At 36.0% G+C, this 23031-nt stretch overlaps 1 protein-coding gene across 4 annotated transcripts in view; it reads left to right on the forward strand.

Moving 5' to 3' along the window:
- Window positions 1–4532: 4532 nt before the first annotated feature.
- The window catches only part of ZBTB20 (zinc finger and BTB domain containing 20), a 777577-nt gene continuing 759078 nt past the window's right edge, over window positions 4533–23031 (forward strand). For 3 of the 4 annotated variants that reach the window (XM_074331585.2, XM_019734851.3, XM_019734862.3), the window contains exon 1: window positions 4546–4675. The gene's annotated coding sequence lies outside the window, so the exon portion shown is untranslated. Of the gene's footprint in view, window positions 4676–23031 lie in introns of all 4 variants that reach the window. The other variant, XR_016019692.1, reaches the window with a different exon arrangement.

Genomic DNA, 23031 nt, shown 5'->3' on the forward strand with positions numbered 1-23031 from the left:
TACAGATATTAAGTATGTGTTACTAAATAAGCATATTTAAAGTTTAGAATAAGAGGAAAAATGGAGAATTTCAGCATAGACATGATTACATCAATGGGAATCAAATTTTACAACTGAAAAATAATTTGTCTGAAATTAAAACTTTAATATGTAAAACTTTTGCCCCCAGATAGGATATAAAAGATATTAGGTCAGAACTCTCACGTGAACTAAAAAAAAAATCAGATAAATTACAAAAACTGTATTTTTAAAAACACTAGAAACTTGTGGACACAAAGAGGAATTGATGAACCAAATACCAGAGAGTCAGAACATGTACAGACTCATTAGATACTCCCCAGGAAAAAGTTAGTTGGCAAATTCAGCTTACCCCTGTAAATTCAGTAAATATAAGGGCCTCAAACTTCTGCCTTATTGTGGATTTGGGGGTTCAAGGCAAATTTTATATGTCTCCAACACCAGAATAACTTGTATCACATCTGGGTTACAGGTGGATTTACAGAAATCCCTTTTTTGCTGCTTTAGATGCCAATTGTCTAAGCTTAATTATTGGCATGTTGCCCTAACACATTTTGATGTTTCATTCAATTTTACTTCACTATGAAAGGAAGACTCATTTTTCTTTTAATATTCTTTTATTGGCTATTAACTGCGCAGGTTATTGGTGGGTACATCTATAGAAAAGTTCTTGTCTTTGAGTCAACAGTAAAAAATATCAAGTGATGTGTATTTCATATATGTTGTGTGTGAGGAAGGGTGGTTAAGTTCTCTAACACATCCTTCAAAGACTACCTCAAAAGTCCTACCTTCCATTAAGATTTCCATGATTTCCTACTCTCCACTACTCAAGATGTAAATAGTATTTCTTTTCTGCTCTCCTATAGCACTTTATTTATGCCATCATTAAAACGCTTCTCATTTTGTCTAGTAATATAGTGTTTTCTTTTCCTGTGTATGTCTAATTAGTGCCCTTATTAGAATCTAAGCCCCTTGAGAGCATCATATGATTTGATTAACTTTTGGATTCAGTACAATGATGAGTACAGTGTATTACATATATTCCCAAATTCTTGCGAGTTAGGCATCCTCTCTTCTACATTCCCATGTTATATATACCACAAATGTACACAGCATAATAATTTACCCCTTTACTTCTCTCCTGATACACTGTGAGCTCTGGAGAAAAATGCCAAATCTTGTCTATCTTTAGTTTCAAAGTTCTTGTCAATTTTAAATGCTGTCCCTCCGTCTCTCCTCTCTCTCTCTCTCTCTCTCTCTCTCTCTCTCTCTCTCTCTCTCTCTCTGTATATATATATATATATATATATATATATATATATATATGTATATACACACATACATATATATGTATATATATGTATATGTATATATATATTTATATATAACAAATAACACGCACTTATGATTTGTTGAATGAATGAGTAAATAACATAGTGAAAAGAGGCAGAGAGACGTGAGTTTGAAAACAAGCTCTGCCACTTGGGACATGGATAAAACATCCAAAGTTGGAGGGTCATTTGTAACATAGGGAAGGTAAATTTACTACTAGTTTGGCCTCTATGAAGCACTTTTGATGCTTTAGGGACTGGAAACTATTTAGGATCTGTGAAGGCACTAGGTCAGGGGACCACCAAATTCCTTATAAAGTTCTTTTCCAAACAATCATAACTTTTATTTTCATTTTCTATCAATCATGCCTGCTTCATCACCCTCCCAAGCTTTCTTATTATTCTTATTGTATCCTTTTTTCTTGATTCTGATCATTGCTAACCAGAAAAATATGTCTTTCGTCCCTTGACATAATTATGATTGAATTCTTGCTACAACTTTTGGGATGTTTGTATATATATATGTGTGTTGATCGCCAAGGTGTGTGTAATATATGCATTTCTTATAGATAGCATTCTAACCCAGATACTAACATTAGGACACGATGTAATCACCATCTTATATAGGGGCAGTAACATCCAAGGCTTTAATCACCAACATTTGACTTAAATATTTTACACTGCTTTCCTAATGCCTTATCAATAATAATCCTAACAACTCTCACGTGAACACATTGAAAAATACCTTCAAAAACTAGTTTAAAAGGATGAGTTTTAAGTGGTAGAGGGAGTGGCCATTGCCCCTTGGAAAAATTATGGAAATAACTAAATACCTTTGTTAAAGTTTATTGAATTTTCTCATTTGAAGCTGAGGATTTGTGTATGGAATACTTACTAGTCACTACATCACCTTTTAGCTAAGATTTATACATAAATTCTAACATGTTTTGGCTTTCAGACTCGGTAGCAATTTGTACACTTTACTGGACTTCAAATGTAATACTTGATGCAATAATTTTCTGGATTCTGAGAACCTCATACACATATTCCTCAAAAGATATGTCTAATAGTATTTAGCAGGTCAAGGCTTTGCACATTTTTTTCACCAGGGCCAACTTATTTTGCTTAGGTTCTGCCAAAGACCCTCTAATCAAAGCCAGGCATCTGTGCTTCCTTGTAAAAATCCAGTTTTAGCAATAACCCTGCAACAGTCAGTTTAGCAAGACCACCCTCCACCTCCAGCTCCATATCTAATCACTCTGGATAAATGATCAGGTTCCTTATCCTCCACCCACCCTCAGGTGATGTCTGATCACTCTGGCCTGTCTTCAGCAAGAATCCAGTTAGGTGGGTTTAGCCAGATTCCCCTCCTCCCCCAGTGCCCTTACCCCTAAGGTTTCCTTGGTAATTTTCCATACACTGACCCCCACCCTGCTCCTTGGCTAAAATTTCCACCTGCCCATTCCGTATTTGGAGTCCAGCCCCATGTCTCTCCCACTGGAAAATTCTAGCACTGTGGTCCCTATACCTATCTTGATGGCCCTAACTAGGCTGCCTAACCATCTTTAACAAGTACCCAAAATAATTTTTTCTTTAATGCAAGCTATATCCAAGGAAGCTTAGGATAAAGCTACAAGGACTTGACATAAGTCTATTGGAAACTATACATCAAATGCATGTCCTATAAAAAGTTTTCAAACTGCAAATACACTATATTCTTTGTACGGATGCTACTTTTGGTAAAGTCCCTTATTCTGTGATGTTATTGATAGCCGTTTCCTAAAAAGTGCATTTTTTTTTTTTGGCAATTTTTTTTTTTTTTTTTAATAGTGAAAGGGTTTTTTCTTTTTTCCATCTTAGCCCTTTTGAGGAATCCTTTTTAGGAATCTTCCCTGAGATTCCTGCTGGCCTTGTGCCTCACTTTTTCCCCTATGCCTGAGGACTGGACCAACAAACACTTAGTAGGAAGAATTTGGCTCTGGGGAGTGCTATATTGAGTGACAAATGGATGAGGATGAAGGTTTTATTGAACATCTGAACCGCATTTAATTTTCCGTGTTGCTTTATTTGTTCTTTAGCCCTCAGGATATTGCATTTTGGGCTCCAGTTGGGTCGCTGGTACTTCAGGCGTTCAGGAACGCAATCTGCTTTTCCCGTTAGGATACTATCCACATTTGTGTTAAGGGCGACTGACTTCGAACTGTTTTACAGAGCATTTTTCTAAACCTCCTGAACGAACAAAATTTCCCTTTGAGCTCTGGCACTGCTTCAGCGGCCTCCGGTGACCTCCTAGCTTGGCAACCTGCGCCCCGCTCCGCAGGAATCAAGCCTGATCCAGTGTGGCCTTTCAGACACCGCCTAGCCAGACCCTCTCTCCCGCTTTCCCTCCCACCGCCCCGGTTCCAGTTTCCACACTGCTGCCTCAGCCGTCTGCGACAGTGACACCACCTCCTCCCCTCCCGCGGCTCCCCCGCGAGCTCGCCGCGCCAGACAGCGGGTAACCGCCGCCTCCGCTGGGGCATCCCGGCTCCATAGGCCTAGCGCGCTCCAGGCACCTGCCTCTCACTGGTCACCGCGGCTGCCCCTCTCCCCGCGGCCCCCTCAGCAATTGGTCCCAGGCCGCCCTTCGTCATCCTCGGCCTCTCGTCGAATCCCGCCTCCCTCGCCGGGTCATTTAAGTTTATCACAAATAAATAAATAAAGGAGGAAATAGAAATGCGTAGAAAGTAAAAGCAGTCAGGAAGGGGGCGGGGGCGTGGAGAAAAAAAGGGAGGAGGAGCGGAGGAGTAGACAACCAAACCTGATCGTATCTGTATTGACCAATCACAGCTCATTCTAGTCCGGTCTGACGGGCTCTCTCAACCAATAGCTTCCCGCCTCTAGGATCACTGAACAACGAGAAACCACTGACCTCTCCAGACTGGGCGATATGCGGGGGTTGGGGGCTGATGGAGTGGGAAGAGTGTTGACCAATCGCCTGTTAACAGTTCTCTGAGCGAAGTGTCGGCGCTCCAATAACTGTTTGAGATAGCGGATTGGGCCTCTTCTAGCCCAATCGAAGGCGGAAGAGATGAGGGAAGAGGAAGATGGGGGCGGGGACATGGGAGGGGAGGAGGAAGAGTGCATTTTGTTTATGGGCGGCAACCTCACGAGGAGCGTCCCATTCTTATAGGCTCACTGAAGCCAAGAATGGCATAAGAGCAACCCAATAGTGGGGAAAGACAGAGGGTTCGCGGCGTGAAGCGCCCAATGTGGACCTTCTACCGAAGAAGTAAGGGCGGGGGAAGTTTAGGAGTTGAGGAAAGAAGATTAAAGAGCGCGAGGAGGTAACGCCAAAAACTCTAATTTGTTGTAGGGCGGGCGGGAGGGGTGTGTGCGTGCCGAGGGGGATGAGGCGTCTGCGAGGCGCTCGGAGTGGGGGGCGGCGGGGCGAGAAAGGAGGGGAGCAGGGTGAGGTTGGAGAAGCGAGTTTGAGAGGCGAGCCCGCGGGCTGTCGGCCGGCCGAGCGCGCGCCCCTGCGCCCCGCCCCGCTCGCGCCTCCTCTCCCCGGGCGCCCCTCCTCGCGCCCGGCGGCGACTACGTCCTCACCCGACCTGGCTGGGAGGGAGGGAGCGCGGGAGGGTCTCGCGTCCCAGGAGCGGGCGGGGCGTCCCGCAGCTGGAAACGTGTCTTTACCTACTTCTCTCTACTCCCTGCGCCTGGAGCTGCCGCTTCCAAGAAGAGGAGCTGAGGGGGACTAGCCTGGGCTCTGGAGCTGCTAGAGGCGCCCGCTTGTCTTCCGCCCCCCTCTCTCCTGGCCCTCCCCTGCTTGCCTTGGCTCTCGCGGTCTCTGGAGCGTCTTCAGAGAACTGGGGGGCGGGAGGTGTCCTGGCCCCAGAGCCGCCGGACGCCCCCGCCAGACCTCGGAGCTGCCCCCGCCTGCTTCGCTGCTTCGACTAGAGAGGAGGGGGCTTGGGAAAGGAAGACACCTTCTTTCTCTCTTTTTAGCACCTTTGGAAACATTAAAAAATGTTTACGCTTTTCAGTAGCTGAGATAAAACGATTGGAAGGTTTTTGAAAGTTTAAAAGAATTGCACTCTCACGTTGTTCAATGCATTACTATCTGGCTTTCTGGTCCTCTCCCACCACCCACCCCACGCCCCCACCTCCCTGAATCTGTTATCCTTATTAAGGATGCTGAAAAGGCAGGAGGCAGGGATTTCCCCAAAAGTTCTATTGATAAACACACTTGCACAAGCATATGCTAGGTACACACATAAACTATAAACATTAGCTAAAAACACAATATGGCGTATAGCTACACTACCTAGCGCTGTTATCCACTGATCTAACACTGAACCCTGTTGAATTGGGTCAGTAGCAGGATAACAGTTCTCCAACAAAAATCTGAATGGAACAGAAAGTAATTTGGTAGCATATGGGTTAAGTACTATCCTCAGAGTCAGCATTGGCCCAAGCTAAGTTGAACATGTTAACTTTCTAGACATGTGAAAATTGTCTTCATTACTTACCATTAAAAATACCAAAATGTTGCCAAATTGTAGAGTTTTCTCATCCCGTGGTCGTGTGTAAATTCCAGCTAATAAAATTAGCAGAGGCACTCATTGCCCCAATGTTTTCAAATGAATTTAAATCTAAAATTACTATAGTAACTTGAAAATTTTGAAACATAAGTTATAACGATCATTTTGTAAATAAATTCTATAGCTGTAAATACTAAATTGAAATGATAATCAGTTATTATTGACAAATTCATAAATTTCCTTTCCTACCTGTTGCTCCTAATCCCAAGTATCCTTTGCTGTCACCTGGGAATAGTTAAAATACACCCCCCACCCCACACATGGAAATTTGACCAGTCCAGATGTGTCTATTTTATGCATTTATGCTTTGCAACTAGGTATTTTTATATTTCTAGGAAAAGAACAACAAAAAAACCAAAACAATTGCATTGATTTTTCATGAATTTGTTTGCTGTTTCTCATTCTTATTCAGAATGTATCAAAGTTGTCCTTGCACATGTAGTGCATGGTATCACTGTGCCCTCGGGAATAGTCTTCTCAAGAAAGCTTTTGGAATTGTCCTTGAAGAATTCCTGATGTTACTCATTGTTCAGTGCTCAAGGTTTAATTCCTAAAATGGGGATTGTGAGTTCCATTGAACTCAATTTTGGAGCACTTTACGCTTGAGGATATATGGTGCTCAAATAAACAGCTGAGAAGAAAAGTGAATTTTTTAGAAATTTATTAGCTGCTCAGTGAGTCCAGCAGTTGGGATATTTTTGGTTTTGTGATTTCAGATCTAGACCAGTGGAATATAGGCCTTTTGTATATGAAGATCAGGTGACAAGTTCACTGGCTACCAGCCTTCAAAGCAAAACACCTTTTCATGGTGAGGTCCTGATTTTAACCGACTGAAAAAAGAAGTTTAAGACTAAAAAACGGTCAGATTTTATCCATTTCCAGGAACAAGTCCTTATGCTTACCTGTCTAGTCCAGTTAAGATGCCAGTATTTTAAGATTACAAATACTACACCAAGAAAATATAGGTGTACACTGACTAGCTACTAAAAGACAATATGCGTTTAAGAATAGTAGAGGAAGAACTTTCATGGAAGAGTTATAATTTGGAATGTGTGTGTATGTTTAGAACTACTAGTTGATGTAATGCCAGTTTCCTACGTAGTTAGGTCAGAAAGTTTTTGAGACCCACAAATACTCAACTACTCTTGCTGTCAATGCGATTTGACTGCTTGATACAGGAATAAAATCTAAGAAAAAAGCCACTTTAAATGAATTGTCTGTGTCTCAGTAGTGAAAGTCTTCAGAAGACTTTCTCACCAAATTGGACTTCCTAGAAAAAGGCTAGGCTACACTGAATAATTAGGTCAGTTTAGAAGAGCAATAGAAGATAGGACTAAATTCCTGTAAAGGATCTAAAATTTATAAATGAATTACAAATTATTCCAAATATTTTAGAATGAGTGGTAGGGAGAGACTTCTTTAAAACATTTAGAATACAAAAGTGGAGCTCGATGGGCTCTGCTTTATTCTCTGAAATAACCATGCTTTGCTGAAATGGATGTTTAAATTCAAGAACTTGTTCTAGACAGTTTTATAGACACTTGGGAAGTAACTGAACAAGAAATAAAATTACCTGCCCTGGTAGAGTTTATATTTTAATGTCACAGGTGTGCTTCAGATTGTTAGAAGAGATTTTTGGATGGAATTTTAAAACCCGGCTGTTTTCTCGCTTTAGGGAATACATTTTGAGAGAGTTTACAGAGTTTGAGGGGCAGTGAGCTGTTTACCAATTGCCAATGATAAGAAGGGAAGAGCTTACTTTATTTCTTATTTTTACTCTTTGTTATTGTCATGAAACATTCTCCATACGTTAAAATAGGTCTTTTTTTTAAACAAAATAGGGGTTTTATTCTATTTGTATTTTTTCATAATTTTAAGCATGGCTTTGAAATAAAATGTTACTCTATAGTAAAAAAAAAAAATCTGTCTTGAAATTCACTACAATTCCTATGAAGCTTTTGTTAGCAAATTGTGGTAAAACGTGAGCTAGAATATCTTAATTTTTTCAGTTAGAATTTGATTTAGGAATAGATCTGAAAATCTAGTGCCTAAATCTTTTTCAGTTGTGGTTTTATCAAGAGAAGATAGAAATTTGTTGTAATTAATTTATAGGTGACATTAAAGAGAGGAAAAAAAAGAGAGGCCTGCAAAAAAATGCTTTGTTATTTAAACCTTTCTTTCAAACTACAAAAGCATTTGATTGGCACTTCTCTGATTTAATAGACCATTTGTAATGCAAGAGGAACATTACAGAAGATTTTAGCATTACTTTAAATCTAATCATTTAGTCTGTAGGTGTAAAAATCCTAGGTTGCTAACAGAAGGAAACTTGGTGCCTGGTTAAGGGAGTATATGATTTAATGCTTAGTTTGTTGCTTCAAGTAGTGGGTGTCTCACCTTTCCAAAACTTAATTCATAGTTCTCAAATAACAAGTTCTGATTTTTGTTATTTTTCTGTCATGGCGAGTCTTATTTTGTTAGCCATATACATGTTCAGTTCTTAAGTAGGATAACTTTTTTTACACAATCCCTGCACCACGGGTCTTCCTGTCCCCTGCTCTGAAGGGCTTGTATTTCTTTACGTACATTAGATCTTTATTTATGCTAATTTGTAGCATAATCACCTCTTCCAGAAAGGGTACATATTAATGCACTTTAGAGAACATTGAAGTTGCCTCTGGCTACTTGTATACAGAACTGCCTGCATCTGAAAGCTATAAATAGCAAGATTTAGGAAGAAAAGCAGAGGCTGTAACTAATGGAATATATTGTTTTAGCTGAAGTCTTTATTTTAAAAAGCAAAGTGGAAGAATTGTAAAATGTTAAAAATTAAGAACTTTTCCTAATTCTGGTGAGGATGGTTGATCTACGTGTGTTTATATGCATGCAAATATTATATATATTATATATATATATATTATATATATATGCAGTTTTTGAATAAAGACATATTTCAGTACTGGATAAATAATCCCAGTCCTGCCTATGGTCCTCGACATGGAAGGCATTCAAAGTTCCCAGGTGATTTTAACTAAATCTTTTAGTTACTAAAACTTTGAGCAACATAGAAACACAAGCTAATTAAATCTTTAAATTTTATAATAATTTTATATTCAAAAAATAATTTGGAAGATTTTTAAAAGTGTTATTACCAAGCAGCCCATAAAATGAATGAAATCTACAGTGAGGAGTTCTTCAAACCCTGGATCCACATAATAAGATAGTTGAGAGTTTCAAAAAGACATATTCATAGGGCAAAGGATAAAATCTTGACATCTGTCAAATTTTTATAGTAATAAAATAAGCATGACTAATTCTATTAATATGCATATTTGTAAGGTAAGTGTAAGTATATGTACAGTGCATTTTTAGTCAAAATTTGGGGTGTTATTGGCTAGACACAGTCATTTCTTTGCCAGAGATACTAGGCTGTGTGAGGGCTAACCATCTGTCAAGTGATAGAGACAAAGAAAGGTTTAATATCCTTGTCTGAAATTTCCACAGACTTGTTTTGAATTGTATTGTCATTTTGTTTTGGCCTTCATACTCTGTGTTGAATATGCATTGGGTCAGTCACCCCACTTTGTTTTATGAACAAACTATTCAAGGTCTGGATAAGGTTATCGTCACAGCTGACATGATGTAGAGGCAAGATAAAATATGTTTTGATTTTGCTTTCATGTAATGATCAAAAACTCACAAGTGGGCCACCCACTAGCAGTTATACATAAGACTTCAAGCATCCTTATTTTCACCCACCCATTCTGAATTTTGGGTGTCTTAATTCTTTTGCTTTATAATTCAAGCCTAGTATATAAAACCGATTTCCTGAGCTGTTTGGGGATGGGGGGAAAGTATCAACAAGAATCCAGATTGCCTGTTTTAGGTACAATATGGTGTGATGTGAAACTGAAACAGCAGATTGGTGAGAAACTTTAGTTTCAAACAAATATAAACTAGTTTGTTCAGTTAAGTCATACACAAAACAGTAGTGTCTATTGACAGGGCAACATTTTTTTTTTCCTCAGTAATTTCCACACCATGAGGTCACTGTGGTTCTTTGGGCCAGTAGTCTATTTCCAAGGCATCATATAGGAAAAAGAAGCTCTGATATTGCTGATTGTAATGACATACTTGGATATGGCAGGTTGAGAAATTATTTATAGCAATGCTAATTATATCAATAAAAATAGAAATATTAATGCTGTGAGTGTCAAAATCCATTCCTGACAGTATGAGGTAAACAGAACTATAGTCAAACAAAGCAGCCAGCCTGTCTCTACTGTCAGCTCATGAATATGCACTTCAGGAAAAATATATGCATAGTATAGAGAATTGGGTGTACTGATTTAATCTTTTTCAATTACTTTTGACTTTTTAAAAAAGATGTCCTTTATTTCTAATTCACATGATAATTAAAATGACTTGGATTTTCAGTTTTGAAATTCTTGGTACCTGTTTTCTTATAGTCATTAGTAAATTCCTAGAGATTTATTTATAGTTAAGTGCTCTAACAATTTAAAAAACCGAACAATACAAAACAAAAACCACTACTACCATACACGCATACACCCCCAATAAATCTCTGGCTTCCTTTAGACGTTAAGTCCTTTTTCATGGTTTTTATTTAAGAAAGTGCGTAAATTTCCTTTGTTGTTTTCATTACTTTTAGCTTTTAAAATTTTATGATATTTTAAAGTTACTTTCCTAGGAATATAAAATCAAGTAAGTAGAAGTCGTTAAATTCAAAGGTTTTTAACTTGAAGGGACAACATCTAACTTTTCAATCAATCCCTCATATATTAGAATTAACTCTTTGACTTTATTGCACATTGTCCAAGTCTCAGATGTAGAGTTAGGAGAGATTATTCTAGGTCTGTGGCTGCTACTAACTAGCTGTATGATCTTGGGCATGTCACATAGTCTGTTTAGATCTCTCCCTTAGCTTCTTCATCTTCAGGGTCCCTTTTAGCTCTAACATATCAGTATGTTTCCTTCAATTGAATATTTTAGCTTCAGATAATGTTACTGGAAGTGATGTTTAAGGCACCAGGAAACAGTATATATAAAATATTTGACTTTGCTTTTTACTTTTAGTCCTTGATAAAAGTTTCACTTTATTGATTCTTCCTTTCGAATATGTCATAGTAGTATAATTATAGATTCATAATATTAAAGGCAGATACATAATATTAAGTGCTTATACTCTTTTATAGTTGGTAATTATAATAAATTTATTAGTTTACATAAGTTTTTCACCAACTCACCTTTACTCATGAAGATTTATTGGTAATAGAATTTATAAACATGATTCTTTGCATTTCACACCACATAAAGTTGCTTAACTGAGGAAGGCAGTTAATAATATTAACTCCCAGTCATTGTCTAATTCTATAAAATAATACACATCAATATATTTCTTAAAAATAAAAAATATTTTTGTGCATCTTTAAGCAAAAAATAAATATACTTTGAGTAATCAGGAGTCATCTCCATATAGATCTTTTAAAATTGATAATTTTTAACTACTGCATTTGATTTTTGATCCTACATTACATCCATCCAGATATGTATTTACATAAGAGATGTCGACGAAAAACTTAAGAGAAAGCTTAGAAGAGTTTATTTGAGTCAAACTGATGACAATTGCTGGGAAGCAAAATCTCAATGGATTGAGAAAATGCTCTGCAAAATGTCGGTTTGCAGCTTATTTTATACATAGAATCGAAGTAGTGTTATATGAAATCCCTTGGTGGTAGATTAAGGGGGTGGGAGAAAGCAAAGGGGGGGGGTTGGGGGAGTGGGGGGGAGATCTGGGGTTGGATAAAAGTAAATTGGAGAAACAGGTACTTCTTTTACGTAGGTGGTACAGGATAGTTAATAGTTCACAGAGATGTTAATCAAGGGACAAGAATAATAATGAGAGTCTAATTTCCTACTCTGGTCTGGAAGAAGGGATTAACGACATTCGAAGGATGTCATCTTAGGCTCAAAAAGACAACAGGCTCACTTAAGGTGAAGATTGACTTTATGAAGGAAGCTTCAGGCTAAAAATGTGATTTCCCGCCATCGCCCACCTTAGTTATGAATTTTTTTATGTTCACGCTATCTTATGTGGTTATTTTCAGTCTCCTGACCTTGTCAGGTTTAACCTGTGGCCCCATTTCCAGCCTCAGAGAGATGATAAGGAAGACAAAGAAAATTGACTATTTTGATAAAGAATAGTGGAAAGAAGCTGTGTTATTAGGTTGGTGCAAAATTAATTGCGATTTTTGCAATTATTTTTAACCTTTAAACCACAATTATTTTTGCACCAACCTAATAGAAAAGCCTTTACAAATACTTCACTGCCATATATAGAAACAAACAACTGCACACAATTAGTGTGTACCTACTTGATAGGTCTTTAAATATAACCTCAAAGTTTTCATTTGAAATTGAAAATAAAAATTCACTCTCAGTTTCTTTTTAATTGACTCATATTTCTTTTGCTGGTGTGAGTGGTACTGAAAGACTCAAAACCGTCAATCACTACCTATTCACAAATGAAACAGCATTCTGGGGAAAGATACACTATCCCTGGATCCTCTCCGTTCCCTACACTCACGCACAGCTCTAGATGTTCTTGGTACCGATCGCAACAGTTTGTAAGTCACTTCAGAGACTGTATAGCAAATTCTCCAGTATATTTGGTGGTGGTAACCTGTTCTGGCTTTCCAAATGTCTAGCTAATAGAAATGGTAAGACAATTTAGATCAACCATTGGGCACAAAAGGTGGTATGAGTGCTTCATTGTGTGCAAATAAAGGAAAAATTCTAAGGGATATTTAAAAGGGAAGCTGAGTGTAGACGTAGTTAACTGACACCCAACACATGTACAAGGTATAATAAATATGGTGAATAAATTAAAAAAAAAATTGTTACAGTAAAAGACACCTTTCCATTAATCCCCCTCAAAATAATCCGCTTTGCTTTGAACACATCCCATTGTTCTTGCCACTTTCTGAAGCAGTTCTGGAAGTCCCCTTTCGTGTCTTTAGTTGCGCTGTTGTGGCTACCTCAATGTCCTGAATCATTTTGATTTGGGGGAAGAGCCAGAAGTCGCACGGTGCCAGGTCCAGTGAATAAGGTAGATGAGGACACACTAATGTTTTTATTTGACAGAAATTGCCATATACCAGCGATGTGTGACTCGGAGCGTTGTCGTGATGGAGGATGATTTACGGCACACTTTAAAACACCTTTTCTCAACTGTAGCTCATACCCAACTGACTGCACCAAACAAGTTGAAACTTGTCACACACTGTTACTAAAGTTTGATGCACTGCTTCTTGTATTGAAGATCCTAGCCTTTCTGTTGGATGGCACTCGGCAGCAGTATTCACTGTATTTTGTGATCACAACGGACAGGCTCGTGTCACACATCGCTTCTGGTATGGTACAGCAATTTCTGTCAAATAAAAACATTGTGGTGTGTCCTCATCCACCTTATTCGCTGGTTCTGGCACTGTGTAACTTTGGGCTCTTCCCCAAAGTCAACATGACCGTGAAAGGTAAACGTTTTGAATCGATTCAGGACATGGAGGCAGCCACGACAGCGCAACTAAAGACCCTCACGAAAGAGGACTCCCAGAACTGCTTCAGAAAGTGGCAAGAACATGGGATAAGTGTGTTGGAAGCGAGGGGGATTAATGGCAATGTGTCTTTTACTGTAATGTTTTTTAAATTTAAACATTGACCGTATTTTTTGATTACACCTCGTTTTGAGGAATTAATGTAGACTCTTTTCTAAAGACATTGGTGCCAAAAAGACTAGCAAAATTGTTTGTGGGAAGCATAGTAAAAAAATTAAAGTACATTCTGTTCTTGTAATAAACAGTAACAATAACAGTAACAGCAAGAGCAGCCAATATTTATTGACAATTTATTCTGTACCAGGCATTGGTTATATCTACATTTTCTCAGTTAATTTCATAATCCTATGAGACAAGTACTTTTATACCCTGTTTCCCTGAAAATAAGACCTAGCCGTACAATCAGGTCTAATGCGTCTTTTGGAGCAAAAATTAATATAAGACCCGGTCTTATTTTATATAAGATCCGGTCTTGTAGTAAAATATAAGACCGGGTCTTATATTAATTTTTGCTGCAAAAGATGCATTAGAGCTGATTATATGGCCAGGTCTTATTTGCAGGGAAACATGGTAATGCCATTTTTAAAGAGACACTAAGGCTCAGAAAGGTTAAGTAACTTGTTCAAAGTCATATATCCAGTATATAACAGGTGGGAATTCAAACTCAAGTCGAACTCTAGAGAACCTAAAGCTTTTAATCACCACCACATCATGCCTCTATTCTGGGATCTTTTTCACTTAGTGCTTGCCCATATTTGTACTGGTAATTTTATTTTAAGAAAGTTATAGTGGATTTGGAGAAGGTTCCAGAGAAGGGCACAAGGTGAAAGGTGTAAGTGGGAGTAATGGTTGCTATGGTAGAGTCTGTTTTTAAAATTTAACTGTTCAGTCTAGAATTACAAATGCTGAGAGAGAATTTGTCTACAGAGGATGAACTGGGTAGCTGCTGCCTGGTTTGGTTCAGTGAACAACAGTGAAGCTCGGTAACATTTGTTAAAGCAGTCTGAGGAAGTCATGACTAGAAGCATCTGATACTGGGAGGACTAGGAAGGTAGAGGTCAAAAAAGAACTAAATCTAAGCAGACCAGGAACTAGGGATCATGTAGAAAAAATGGGTGAGGCAGAACAGAAACAGAATATATTTTAAAATGTGGCAAATCCTACTGACTTTGGAAGGCCCTTATGTTATTTGTTGTTTGTGTCCTTATATTTGTTTCAGAAACCAACATCTGGCTTAAATGAGGGCCACCTAAAGTTTGGGTTACACAGACTGCTGTGTTTTTGACACAAAAAACGTGATCATCAATGCTAGTTTAGAATTAGGCAGTAAGTATAGATGCAAAGAAATGCAATTTAGTACAAAAATGTATGTGGTAAGCCTCAGAATAGATGTTATTTATTAAGTATCTATTGTGTGCCACTTAATTATGAAATCTGTTTCTGGGGGAATTTATAAGTTGCTGTCTGCTCTCCAGTTTTCAAATACAAGAAAACACCTCTTAGTTTTCCTGGCAGTTTGATGGACGAAATAAATAGTACCTTAATTTAATTTAATTTAATTTAATTTATGTAATTTAGCTTTTGATCTCCTCCTTCGCACACTTACGGAGTTCTAAACCAAGCTCCACTAGGCTTAAAGTGGAATAGAGTCTAGATTACTCTCATGTAACTTAAACTTTATCACTATACTGAAAGAGATTTATTTTCATTTGATAGGATAAAAGTACTTCTATCAGAGGAATGGACTCAAATGATCAGCCCTGGTAAAGTCAGTGTATGTAAGTTTGGATTATATTTAGGATAGTCAGCATCAGTTAATTAAAAGGGAATTATAGAAACTTCTGAAGTTCATTTTTGTTATTTCAAATAATTTTATTGACGTCAAACCAAGTACAAACTGATATGTATGCTATGTATACACATATATACTCATACTCTGTTTACAAGGTACTAGAGACTCCCAAAGTTTTTAAGAGATAGTATTCGTTGTTATGATATATGTATATATATGTATATATGTGTATATATGTATATGTACATATATGTATTAGTTGGAGTCAAAGAATAAGGAAATATAGAAGTGCTATACTCTTATTTATGTGACTTCATTTTTTCCTTATGACAGTATTTCTAATTTTCTTCAGACTCTTATTTTTATTGCATTAGGAAATATGGTACAATAATCACTTTGTATGTTTCAAATGGATACGTCACTAAGAAAAATATACTGTGAAGGTTAGAAAGATGATCAACATTCAGTTTATGCATGACACATTTTCTCTTTAGGTTCATTGTCATTGGAACTCTTCTTATTTTGACATCTTATGGTACCTAGTCTTTTTAACAGCTATGTTATTTGTTTGCATCTGAATACACACACACACACACACACCTTTGAAAACTCATGCTGTCAATAATTTTTCTTGTTCTAGTAAAGGGTTGAGAATAAGACAACACTGTTTAGGGGGTGATATGAGCTGAAAAACAGTATGGAAAAAAATGAATAGTCCAGGCCCTTCTGATTCAGATATTTTACATTATATTTGTTGTAAAGTGAATTGCCAAAGTGTATAAAAGCCAAAAATAAATAGTTGTTTTTCTGTAATGTTATGTTATTATGCATACCTGTTTCAATCTACTATTTGTGTAATGATGAGTTTTATTATGCAAAAATGGGTGCATCCAGTGTAAAGTGAATTTGATTCAGCTTGGTTTTTTATGTGCAGTCTAACTGGTGACTCAAATTCTTTGACATTGATCACTCAGGAAAGGTAACATTTAGAATTATACTCCACTGAACTGCAGTTCCTTAAGGGAAGGTACCATGTTTTATTAATCCTTAAAGCCTTGGTGCTTGGTATCGCACCTGGCACATTGGAGCGATTCAGTGTTGATCAGGCTCTTTTGTAGCTCTCGTAGGAAGATTACTTTGATCCTTGCTTATAAAGCTATCCATTCCCTTATTTTCTTTTAACTGGCTCAAATTTAGCATTGTTATAATTATTACCAGTTACAGGCTTTCTCCATACTTTTCTAAGTCCCATTTTTTGCACATGCTGGTGATCTTTTCCCCTTTTAGATACTTAATGAAATTGTATCATGGCAGAAGTTCCAATAAAAAATTATATTTACTGTGATTCAAAAAAGAAATATGTCAGATATCGTCCCTCAGTGGTAAAGCAAATCTACAATCAATTCAGGATATTGTGTTGAATAGAGTACATAAAATTACGTTACCTAGTGATTCAAAGATGAAACCCAAATTTCATATCCTATACGATTCCTATCTAGGACAGACAACCCACAGTATTTTTTGCACTTAGTAGATTGCAATTGAGATTTTGAACATTCTGTATGAGCTTTCTAATTCTTAATAAAGTTCATAAAATTTCACAGAATTAAAAAAACAGAGTTTTACTTGTTTCACCTTATTATCTAAGTTGTTGAGAAGTCTAGTCCACTGAAACACTTCAATGTTAGGTGATATATCCTGAGTTCTTTGGAAAAGCAAAAAAGGTAATTGGGCTGTGAACAACATGATGGGTAATGTCACGTAAACCACCGTGTAGGATGCATGTTTAATTTTTATATAACAGCTGACATACTTTTTCATATTTATAAGACTTGCTAATTAAACATTAGGAAACTTACATGATTGGCCAAGGTCAAAATTTGTCTTTCTATTAGGTTGGTGCAAAAGTAATTGCAGTTTTTGCAATTATTTGTAACCTTTTAAACTGCAATTACTTTTGCACCAACCTAATACTACCTGAAACAACAGCAAATTGATTTGAAATTGTTTCCAAAACAAAAGATAATTATGTTCTGGAATAATTAAAAACTAGGATTGCATTAACGCTTACTACAAGTGATTAATAGCTGTAGTATATTTTGGGATCTGTATCTAAGAGCATAAAGAGAACATATTGTCATTTTTATGTATTCAGAAATATGTTTTCTAAGGAAAGCATTGATTCTTGGGAATAATTATAATGAACTCCTAGACACACTCCAGAGCCACATACCTCCTCCCTCAACGTTTTTAAAATTAAGGATTCTGAAAACAAGGTGATCTATGTGTGGCTATCTTCCCCTTTACTTCTAATTCCTAGCTGCCTTTCTGAATCAAATCACTGTTGACAACTGTGAAAAATTGCCATCGCACCTTGGGCAGAAAAACCATGTTTTGAAACTTTTCTACCTTCGGTTGGGCAAGCAACTAGAGAGCAGTACTGGAATCCCGGGATAAAGATCAGAAACAGGAGGCATTGGGAAGAAGAGCTTGAGCTTCTGAGGTCTGTGAATTCACTGTGGGAGAAGATCAATATTTGCCTATTTCACGTATCCAAGGCTCCCCAACTAGCTAAAAAGCCAAAGTAGCTGAATGTGCTGGCTGAGTTTTCTCTGTCTCTGAGGTTGAAAAGAAATAGGACAACAGAGATCTTTTTCCTCATGCAGGGAACTGACAGACTGTGTACCTTTGCTTTTCACTAAGTGTCATACTTATGCCATTTAGGATACCCCAACAACCAGATCTGAGTTTCAGCGAATTATCAATGAAAAATAATCCATTTAAGGGGACCCAGTCATGAGGGAAAGAGGAAGATCAGGTAGGAAAATCAGAGTAGACACTCCAAGCAAGTAATGTTGGCAAAAATAAATGAAACCTGGTTTTCTGGGGGGAAAAAAAGCATTTAAGGAAATTCAACTACAAAAAAGAATTTAGGTACTAGGAAAAAAAACTCAGCTGAACAACTCAATGGAAAAATTGAAGAATATCATCACTGTTGAAACAGTGAACTGAAAGAACAAGTGCAAGAAACACATCCGGGTGCATAGATCAAAAATAAAACACGATGAAATTCTTGAGTAAGAAGGATAAGTCTTGGAGGATAGTTTAGAGGTCAAAACATATGAATGATAGGAATTACAGAGGAAGAAATAAGAACAGATGGAGGAGGGGTGTAATTAAATAATAGAAAAATTCTCTGAGATTAAGAGAGATCAGAGTCTGGATTGAAAGAGTGTACTGATTGATGGTCTTGATGGAAGGAAAAGGCACACTTACGCATATCCTGATAAAAGTTCTGAACACTGAAAATAAATTGAAACATTTTGTAAGCTCCCAAGTAGAAAGAACAAGTTCTCATAAAGGGGAAACTTCATATCTGCAACACAGGAAGCTGGAAGATAGTGGAAGGACATGTTCAGTCTGCAAAAGGAAAAATGACGACAATCCAAGAATCTCAATCCTCAGAAAGATATCCTTTGCTAGTCAAGGTGGAAGAAATACATTTAGAGATAATCAAGTCAGAGAATATGACCATTATACCCAATTGAGAAAATGCCTAAGAATAGATCGTAAGCAAACAACGTGAATCAGAACAAAGTCTTCAAGATGAGGAAGATGAAGAGGAAAAGGAAATAGTGGTGAATACTGAGTATTTGTGTGTGTGTGTGTGTGTGTGTGTGTGCGCGTGTGTGTGTGCGCGCAATTTTATTTAAGAGATAAAGGCAGATGGCTAGTAAAAATGTAATAAAATAGACAATTTCAGGCTTTTGAAATAAAAGGATCATATGTTTGCAAAGACTTTTAAAAGTACTAAACTGTCTCATCAAAACTTAGTTGATGGAGGCAGTGGGTAGGAGGAGAGCAAAAAGAAAATGAATGGTGAGAGATGAGAGGGAAGGAGAAAGACAAGAGGGGGGGAAGTAAATATATTCTAAAGATCTCACTTATTTAGGAGAAATGGAAGTGGGGGACTAGAACCTCTTGGTGGGGGAAAACTTGTTTTACATATATTTACATCTGTTTGTTAGAATAAGGAAAGGAAAGGTTAATGCAATAAAACACAGAACTTCCAGATTAGCAAGGAGAAAATAGAATGTAGAGCTACTTGATCAAACAAACAAAGAAATACAGAAAAGGGAAACGAGAAACAATAAAATAAGAACTATAAGTATTTGGAAGATATAAAATTGACCATATCAGTTACTATGTTTAGATGGACTAAATTCTCCCATTGTACAGAATAAATTATACTCCAATTTTACTTAGGAAATAAATTCAAAATTTCTATATAAAATGTTAGCCAATATCAGCAATAGTTCAAAAGAATAATATGCTAGGACTTAGAAGTTTTTTTTGTTTTGTTTTGTTTTTTAAATAGAAACTCAAGCATGATTTAACAACAGGAAATGTATCAGCATAATTCATTACATCATCAAGTTAAAAGAGCAAAATCATACATTCATCTCAGTAGATAGTGAAAAGTAATTTGACATAATTCAACAGATACTCCTTTTAGAAGTCAGTCAAAATGATAATAAAAGAATTGCTTAAATATAATAAAGTATTTTCATTCAAAGCCAACAGAAAATCTGAAATGGTTAAATCCTAAAAATATTTCAATTAACTTCAGAAAACAGACAAGAAATTATGACAATTATTTAACATTAGCTAGGAAGCTTTAGCAAATGCAGTAGGCAAATGATATAAATAACATTAGCATTTGTAGAGAAGAGCTTAAAGTGTCTTTTTGGTTGATATGATCTTACCTAAAACATTCTAGAATTCTAATTTAAAAATCCAGAGAAATTAGAAAAACAGGTAAGGTAGTTGGGTAGAAGATAATTAGATGCAATTCAACAGCTTTTCTCTGGAAATAATAGGCATCTAGGAAACTTTTTCTATTAGGAAAAATTATTTCCCATAAAAACACAAATTACAGAATGCTTAGTAATAAAATTATCAAAAATGATATAGGACCTATATGAGAAAAAAAGGTAATATCTTATTAAAAGCCATAAAATAAGATCTGATTGAAGAAAGCACAAATTATGTTTTTGAATGGGAAAACAACAGCCAAATGTTAATTTTTTCAAAGTTAATATATGTAATGCAATTTCAATTAGATTCTCAATGGGGATTTTTTTTTTTTTTTTTGAATTAGACAATGTTATTTTTAAATTACATGGAAGATTAAGTGCTGACAAAAGGCAAGAAAATATGAAAAAGCAGTGAGGAGGGACTTGCATTATACATACTAGAACATATTATAAAGCCAGCTAATCAAAACAATATAGGAATAGGCAAACAGATCCATTGAACAGTTTAGAGAATGCTAAAACAGATGACAATTTAGCTGGAAAACGAATGAACATTTAATTAACGGGATTGGCATAACAGGATATCTTTGTGGGAAGAAAATGAAATGATATTCTCATTTTGTACATCATGCAAAATATTCTAAGATGAAAGGCTTAAATGAAAATATAAAACAAAAAACTTGCCAAAAAATCTAAGAGCCTATAAATTTTTTAAACAAGTGAAAATCGAGAAAGTTTAGAATAACAGCTTAATTGATTACATAAAAATCAAAACTTTTATATAAAAATAATATAATGGAAATTATTAGGAAAACAGAGATTTGGAAACGTGATGCATATTAACACAAAAGATTACTATCCAATAGCTCGTAGCTATTGTTAAGAAAAAAGTTATCAAACCAATGTAAAAGGAAAAGACAATTCACAGAAAAGCATACTATTCGTTAACACAAGAAGATGCTAAAATTCACTAGTAATTAAGGAGATTCAAATTTAAGTAAAAATATTGTGTCTTAGCATTTAAAAAATTGTTAGTCTTATGGGTTTAACATTTCTTGCTAGTGGTCATGTGTGGAAAAGGGACCCTTATTTGTTACGAGTGGAAATATAATATATTTTAACTTTTTTGAAATGCATTCTGGTAACCCCCATTAAAAATTGCAATTCGTAATATCCTTTGATTTAACAGTCTCATTCTTGGGAATATATCCCATAGAAATATAAGTATTGATATTTAAGGACATGTATTTTTTTGCTTTTAAAGTTGTCATAGCTCGTTTGTAGTGGTAAAATGGGGGGGGAAGTATTATAATTCCATTAGTAAGGTAATGCTAATGAATAATGGAAATTAACACCATCATTATAATGCCATCATTATATAATGCCATCATTAAAATGTGAATTAGAGCTATGTCAGGTGATCTGGAAGAATTTTCAGGAGTTGATGAGTAAGAAGAGAAAGTTATTGAAAAGGGTGTACAATATTAAATTTTTGTAAAATAGTGACAAAAATCTATGAATATGTATTTCATATGTCATGTCATACATGCAAATATTTGATTTATAGTAGAGTTATTTGCAAAGGAAGACGAATGTGGAAGGGTGCATACTAAGTTGTTTAAATGGATTACTTTGGATGGGAGGAAATTTAGAGGGAGGGGAGCAAGAGCCAAGCAATATGAGGAAAAGAAAAATTGCACAAAAACATGTTCAAAACTCCACTTAATGCGTTTTAATAAAATTAAATACATTTGAATATGTATGTATAAAGAAATTAAAATGTTTTGAAATAATTGTAGCTACTTTTGGTAGTAATGATTTCATATTTATGAATATTTGCACCCAGGAAATGTTTTTTTCATTGACATTTGTTCTTTCTTTAATTTTGTACCACATTCTATCAGAATTTTCTACGTGTTCTAGAAAAGTTTTAGATGATTTTCTAGCATTTCAGGCCAGATAAACGTGTCTACAAATGATTTATAGTTTGAGATCTAATCAAACTCTGGGTTATACCCATGGCAGGGCGGACATGCGGCTGATATCCTTTGGTAAAATTTAGGTGGTATATTTCAGTTTGTTCAGTGTTCATTTTCTTTGGTTGGTACCTTCTGTGTCACTTGTTAAATATTTCTAATATTACTCCTGTCAGTGTTACTGATTAATTATAACAACAATTATGCATGTATTGAAGACTTGCACATAAAAGTTATTTAATAAACGTGAGAATTTGACACAGATTTTAGGTGCAGTAATGATTTTAACAGGGTAACTATGTAGAAATGAAAACACTTAAGGGTATTTAAGAATAAAACTAGAAGTTAACCTGGAATATAATTTTAGGCAAATTAGTTCTGTGTCTCAGAATCTTAATCTTTAAAAGAGCATATTTTCCTCATTTCACACAGCCCTTGTGATGGTCAAGTGAAGTAATACATGTCTGAGTGCTTTGGAAAATATAACGCATTGTGCAAAAATGATGATGATAATGAAAATCTGAAGGCAGGCATTTTTTATGCTTAATGATCATGTATTTTATGTACATATATATTGCAAGTTGCATGTTTAATGTTAAAGCCTCTTGACATATCATAATAGAACATATTACTGATGAAGCTGTCTGAGCCTCAAAAAGACAAAACAGTGGGATCCATGGAAGGTGTGAATACATTTAATTGCTTCAAGTCCAAGATTAATCTCTAGAATCTGTTTATTTTCCTGTTCATTGAGGGAAATTCTTTATTCAGGTATATCTCCTGGTGACCTTTTGTTCTGGTATAGAGATATTAATGTTTTGTGTGAAGTCTGGGCCTTTATCACATCTGGACAAAATGATAATGTTGAATTTTGTTTTGA

The sequence above is a fragment of the Rhinolophus sinicus genome, chromosome 17, assembly GCF_057876585.1.
Source record: "Rhinolophus sinicus isolate RSI-liver-muscle chromosome 17, RSI-T2T, whole genome shotgun sequence".
Classification (NCBI taxonomy): Eukaryota; Metazoa; Chordata; class Mammalia; order Chiroptera; family Rhinolophidae; genus Rhinolophus; species Rhinolophus sinicus.